Source organism: Terrapene carolina, unplaced genomic scaffold (genome assembly GCF_002925995.2).
Source record: "Terrapene carolina triunguis isolate 2854851 unplaced genomic scaffold, T_m_triunguis-2.0 Scaffold236, whole genome shotgun sequence".
NCBI lineage: Eukaryota > Metazoa > Chordata > Testudines > Emydidae > Terrapene > Terrapene triunguis.
The window spans coordinates 15541175-15548729 of NW_020664587.1; positions in this window are offsets into that span (position 1 = coordinate 15541175).

A 7555-nucleotide genomic window follows, 5' to 3' on the forward strand; every position below is an offset into this window, starting at 1 on the left:
TTACCTGGAATAACATAAATCACCATGTTCCACACTTCCCGTAGCACCAAAACCTCCACCCGCTTGTTTTACATCAACAAGACAGGCTCCAAGAAAGCACGATTACACATTCACCTGGGAGTTCTCCACTTGGTCAAATGAAGCTTTAATTTGGTTATGAAACAGAGCGGAGGTCCAGTATACAGCACAAACTGTGACCATGGTCCTGTTCCTGCAATGGGACTCCATAAGGTTCTGCTTATGTGGATCCACCAGCATTTGTAACCAAGTTGCAATCAGGTTCCCTGATATGGTTGAATCTGCTATGTAGGCTGAGAAACTCTGTAAAATGGGGATAATTCTTACCCATCTCACAGGACAACTTAATGTTTGCAAAAATCAAGAGAATTACTTGAGAATTACTCAAGAGAAAAAACATTAATTCCCAATTATTATTTGGCAATGGATTATTATAGACAGGGCTTTGGACGTCAGACTGAATTCCTGTGAACCACAGATCATCTGTACAAGGTCTGAGTGTAATAGGCTAGGTGGGACATGTGTCTGATATCACCCTTCCCCCCCCCGTGGAACACAACGGGCACGGTTGCACACGGGTTCTTTCTGCAGGCTGAGCTAGTGAAGCCAAAGTCAAACGCTCTGACAGAATGGAAGTGCCATATGTTAAATTTCAAGTGAAACACCTTTAGCAACAGGAGACCAAAGCATCAGTCAAGCCCACCAGCGCTTAATGCTGCTGTGATATCATACTGTCCATATCCCTGTTAAAAACCTAATAAAAGAGGGCAGATGACAAATGATGGGGCAGGATTTTTTTAAAATTTAACTTGTTATAGAAATAATATCCGGATATCTTATATAAATGAGACCACTATTACATAGGTACAAATGATATTCAACTTGTATGTTAATCATGGACTGCTGATTTTACTTCTGTTTGAAGGTCTCTGCTCTATTTGTCAATCAGAATAGCAAATAAAGTGCACACTGTAAGGGTACTGATTGGGATCTTCCTTGCACTTGTTTTACACCAGTGTAATGCTATTGCCTGCAATGAGTTACTCCTGTTTGACACCAGAGTGACAGCAGAATCAGGACTTAAATTCCATAAAATAAATCAGATCTCACATTTTATTTCTATTTAATAAAGTGTGCCACCTACAGAGGAAGTTTCTTTGCTCAATATTTATTACCATTGAGGCTGCTTTCAGAAGGGTGCTACAGGCCTGCCAGTCAGCAATCTAGAAGGTTTTATCTAGTTTCACTGACCTTCTGGAAACATCTCTGCATCCTCTCCCAAAACGTCATTTAATTACTATACTTCTTGCAGCAGAACTCCAGTGGTTCACAGGGAATATCCCACCACCTCCCGCAGCAAACATGCAATAGGAGAGGAGCTGTTTTTCTTCTCAGACCACCACTGTCACAAAAGTCTGCACTACATCAAGATGCCTGCCCTCCTAGAGCCGATTACTCGCTGGAGACCTCAAGACTAGTACAGCCACCTCTGCAGAACTACGGTAAATGTTTTCCCTCAAGTGACTCTCCCTGCCTCCCCTAGCAAGAGTCTGGAGATGCCACCTCTGCCATTGGACTCCAGCCTGTCACATGGCAGCCTGTTCTGTGCCCACCACCAGCTGGCCCGGGGGAGGGAGAAATGTGACTGAAAAAAATAACGCAAAGGAAATTTTCAGAGTACAAAACTGCATTTTTCTATTTAAATTAAAATGTGAAACCAAATATTAACAGGCAAACCTGAATCACTTCCATTTGTAGCTTTTCATTTTCCATTCCAATAGGACAGTGCCTGTGCTTTCTCCAGGAACCCATGCTGCCTATGCCTTTCCTTCTTTATCAAAGTGTCCAATCCTGCAAAATGCTATGCATCCCTAACTCTGGCTGGGTACTCATCAGAATCAAGCCCTAACCTATTCCTAACCATTTCTTATACACCCATCATTATGGTGTCCATGTGCCAGATTTATAACACAAAACTACACCTGATCAAAGGGATCATTAGGACAGCAGCAGCAGTTTGGCAATGGACAAATGAGGCCTTTAAACTACAGATTTTTGCAGATCTGAGTTGTTTAGTTGGGCTGCAAAACGGGAGACGAGGAAGATACAGAACCCAAACCAATGAACCTACAACAGCCTTCATCCAGATACTAAGAGGAGTTTCTTCATAGTCCAGCCCAACCCGGCCACCTCATAGATGGACCCAAGTTGTAATGTTCAGTATGTCTGGATCATCCCATTATAGTTAAGAATCAGCCCAATCTCCCACCACATGTAGGGGTGCTCAGACTCCGCGTGTATTTTAGTTCCATCCCTACGCAGAAATAGATTTAGCACAGTGGTTTTTTTTAAACTGATACTAATCTTTAATGGTATAATACTTTACTGAAGGAAAAGCACTTACTAATAATTCCAAAACAGATCCTTCTAAAACACTCCTTTCCCCTCGCCCTTCTTAAACAGTAAAGGGTTTTCTATGCTCCTTCCACAGCTGTCTTGAGTTAGACGACATGAATAAGCTTATTGGATAACTACCTAATGGCACATTAGCACGGAACCCAAACCCTTAAAATGTCACTTTACATTTTCAAGATGACTAACTGTTTTAATTGTTAACACAGTCCACAGAAGGTCATCGGGCTGCAGTGGTTCAAACCCAAACTAGTCAGGAGAACAGAGCAGAAAGAGGAATAGGATTTTCTTTATTTCGTCACTCACATTTTTTTTTAATGGAAAAGTCTCCTGAAGTGACTAAAGCCTCAGTTTAACTTGACTGGTGCTTATATGTGAATTTCCTGAGCTTAGTTACTGTTGATTGCACTAACTGATAAGGACACACGGAACCTCAGTATACGGTTAAACCCCTGTAGAAAGGGAATTACCGATGACATTTTGAAATATTAAACTTATTTTTACAACTAGATTGAAATGTGCTCCCCAGCCACCACGTGTGTAATATGACGACTTTGCACTGATGTGGCACTTTTCACTCCCTACATCTCAAAACATTTCACAAAGGGGAGTTTTATCTCCATGCTGCAGCTAGGGAAACTGATGCTCAGAGAGCTGGAGCATCTTGCCCCAAGTCACCAAGTCTGTGGCAAAACAAGCAGAACACACCTGCCCTAGCTCCAGGTCCTACCTAGCAGCATATTGCACTGCCTTCTGTTAGCATGTTACAGAAAGTAGTCTTCATTTCGTTTTCAAGAAACTGAAGTGACTGAACAAACCTAGCTGTGTGCATTTGAGAGACGCTATTGCCATTCTTTACCCTGGTTTTCTACCCCTCTGAAGCTAATTGCTGATGGTTCCATTGTGTACCAGACATTTTAGGTTCTTTCAGTATACATTCCAGTGTTTTACTAGGGACAGAAGTTGGACAGTAATTACCAGGATCACTCTTTTCCTTCCATGAGAACTGGCACCAAAATCACTTTATTACAATACCTCCCAAATTCTCTTTGACTTTGATCAGATTGTTCCAGATTCCCTTATACAGGCCAGCTGATTTGTATACAGTTACAGAGTTACAAACAACAGAGTTACAAGCTGCCCCGTCAACCACACGCCTCATCTGGAACTGGAAGTACACAATCAGGCAGCAGCAGCGACCAAAAAAAAAAAAAGCAAATACCGTACCGTGTTGTGTTAAATGTAAAACTACTAAAAAAATAAAGGGAAAGTATAAAAAAGAAGATGTGACAAGGAAACTGTTTCTGTACTTGTTTCATTTGAAGTAAGATGGTTAAAAACAGCATTTTTCTTCTGCATAGTGACGTTTCAAAGCTGTATTAAGTCAATGTTCAGTTGTAAACTTTTAAAAAGACCAACCATAACGTTTAGTTCAGAGTTCTGAACATTTCAGTTACAAACAACCTCAGTTCCCGAGATGTTCGTAAGTCTGAAGTTCTATTGTATATGCTCCTGTTGATAGTGGATCCTTGTCTACTCCTAATGTGCAGTTAAAACCATGTTATCAATACCTCAGGCACAGGTGCTTGAACTGTGAACCCACTGTATTTAACAAGCTAGACAGAGTAAACACTTGGATAGGATAGGCCGACAGAAAACTTGCATGAAGTGCCTTGGTGATGCCTTTAGTGGTACCCTTGCCTCGGCATCAGTAATCAGCTTGATGGTTGTGCACAGAAGACGGGGCAGCTACGTTATTTTCAATTATAATGTACAACTAGCTATATTATTTACCCTAAAACAACAAGGAGTCCTTGTGGCATCTTAGAGACTAACAAATTTATTTGGGGATAAGCTTTCGTGGGCTACAACCCACTTCATCAGGTGCATGGAGTGGAAAATACAGGAGCAGGTATAAATACATGAAAGGATGGGAGTTGCCTTACCACGTGTGAGGTCAGTCTAATGAGACAATTCAATTAACAGCAGGATACCAAGGGAGGAAAAATAACTTTTGAAGTGGTATTTACCCTAGTTTCACTTAGGTAAGAATCTTCTTTATCGCTTGTCCTAAGCTGTTGTGTGTTCACTTGGCACTGAGACGCTGCCATACCCCATTCCACATGCACAAATCTATTACCAAAGAAGGGCTCCCAGTGATTTTCCAGGTAGTAAAATGGTCCTAAAGCCATGTCTACACTACAAACTTCTGCCAGCATAGCTATGTGGGTCAGGGTGTAATCTCGGACTCGCATAGCTGTGCTAGAAGCAGCTCCTAGAGTGGATACAGTTTATACTGACAAAGCTACACTTTTGCAAGTACATCTTATTCCCATCCCCTTGAGTGAAATAAACGATACGATCAAAAGCAGCTTTGGCAGTATAATCTATATCCACACGAGGAGTGCTCTGCTGGTATAGCATATCTGTATACATATCCCAAGCACTCAGTGTAGACATGGCCTAAGGCACAGATTCAGTTCCCTTGTAAACTGATCTTAAGGCAAACTCTAGGCTCACAAAGAGATGAGCTGGTGCACTGATCTGTTACATGCACGCAGTCCTCAGGAAAAGACCATCTTTAAACAGGAAATCTAAAATGAGAAGAGTGCCTTGTTAACTCTTTAGGCCCTAAGGCTTTGGTAATAAAACATATGGTCAGGATTATTAGCCAAAGCAAAGCAAACAGCTCAATGTAGATGTTGCAATAACTTAGAAATACTTTAACCTGGGTCACAGCATTATAACTTCTCTTTATATCAAGCTTTTTGTTTTTAATGGAAACCATTTTATTCTGCAATAGTTTAATTCCGTCAAAGAATATAGGATCTAGGATATTTTTTATAAATGAAGTTTCATGGGCTCTGGAGCTAAAGTTGACACAGTATTTATATGCAAAAGACAAAGTTTTGTTTTTTCCCTTTTCAGCACACAACTGGGGTGGGAGATCTTTGCCTTCCATCCACTCTATCCAAAGCATTACTGACCAATTTGCAACTTGAAATTCGCTAAGACCATCAAGAGATTTACAGTTGCAGCATTCATATAAATCTAAAAACAATCCAGCAGATCTTTAAACAGACATTTGGACACATTCTTTTAATGAAAGGACAAATTTCAATTTGCTTTAGAAATCAAGTCATACATATGGAAACTGGAAATAAGTGTAGGAAAAATCAGCTGCTTATATATACTTGGTGCAATTCTCCTTGGGACATGAACACAGGGCTTGTTCAGTGAGAGGTATATTATATTAGGACTTGGTTATCACTTGGTTCTAGGAGATTAAATATTAGGGCTGGCTTTCAGTTAGGTGGCAATGACTTGTTAAATGCTACATCACCGTAGGAAAAATATCCAGCAAAAAGTATGTCTCTCCCTCTCCTTCAAAGTAGGAGTCCTTATAAAATGTAAAACTAAGATGCCCCAAGAAGGATGAAGTGCTTCATTACAGAGTCGAAGGAGCATTTTAAAAAATTCTGCAGATTCTTTGTTCAATTGCTTTGTGGGTAATGGAAGTCCATATTTATTCCTGGAGGTTGCCACTCTGTTGGCTCTTGATGCAACTCCTTGTATCCCTCAGTCAGTGGGGATTCAAAGCTTGGTCCCTGCCCTCAGGCAAAACATATGTTCCACTCTAACCTGACTCCACCAAGGCTGTTTGGAATGGAATAATTGTTTTATGTTTATTAATCACCTGCATGCAGATGGGTGCCAGTAATAAAAAAAAACTCAAGGCAGATCCTTTGCCAGGACATAACAGGGCTTTAATGGCACAACCACTACACCCATATTTTGGTGTCTGTTAAAACAGTGAGCCTCCTATGAGGGGATAGTTAAACACTTTTTCTATTTGGTATGCAGCGAAGAAAACCCCATACCAGCTCAGCCAATCTGTAATGATGTCTTCTAAAACAAACAGGAAACATGCAAAAACATTCAAGATTGGTGGTAAAATAAATTAGAGATGCTGCTTACTAAAAGCTAAAAAAGACATTAATGCAACACAGTAAGGGTGAGATTTCAACCACCAAAAAGTCAGGACATTCCAAGTTAAGGTTCCTCCGATCACGCTAAATGTGACCTGCCAAGAGAAAATAATTTTGTTGAGATCTTGTTTCTTTACAATGTACAAAGTATGAAAAGATTTTTAAAATTCTGAGTTAAGTTCAGCACAAGATTGTTTCAGAAAGGTATGAGCCACTGGCTTAAAAATAAAAGCCGCTGCTGTCACAACTATAATAAAAACAACTGATAAATAAGTGCAGCCTAGCAAAGCCTGATGGGACCATAGGTCAAAATTAGATACAACTAAGGATGGCCTAGAAAGGAAGAATTGTTTCCTGGTTAAGGCACTGGACTGGGACTCAAACTCTGCCACAGACTTCCTGTGTGACCTTGGGCAAGTCTCAAGTTCTCTATATGCAAAGATAGGGATTTAATACTCTCTCTGTTGTCTGTTTAGACTGAACTCTTTGAATCACCGCCCCAATGTGAAATCCTAGCCCCGCTGAAGTCAATGGGAGTTTTGCCATTGACTTCAATAGAATCAGAATTTCACCCAAAGCATATGCACAGCCCCCGCAATGAGGCCCCAATCTCAGGTAGGCCCTCTAGGTCAGACTGGAAATACAAATATGTCCATAAAAGGACACTTCTGTAGGAGATCAAGAATGCTTTGGAAGTTAAGATTGCCAAGTCTAAGCCACTCATCTTCATATCTGTCAGAAGGATCAAATATCTGTACTTGGGAACTAGACCATGATGGGTACACAGTGCTGAAAATACTATCCACTGTAAATAATTTTTCACGTGCCCACCTTTATTTCTGAACAAAAAAGCACATCTCACATGTACCATCTGAAGATTTTAATCAAGTATTTAGTTATCCAAGCACAAAACAAGCATCTGAACAGAACATTTTAAATGGTCGAAAACCGCTTCAGCCCCAGATTCAGGTAACTCAGATTTCTGAGTGAAGTTTGAGCCTTTAAAGAAGTTCAATTCTAGGCCAAGATTGAACAAATGTCAGCCACTATATGGGAGTTACATGACAGATAATAGGGGGTTTTAGAATGGAGGCACCATCTTACCCTAGGCAGGTTAGCTATTGTTCTCATGGAAT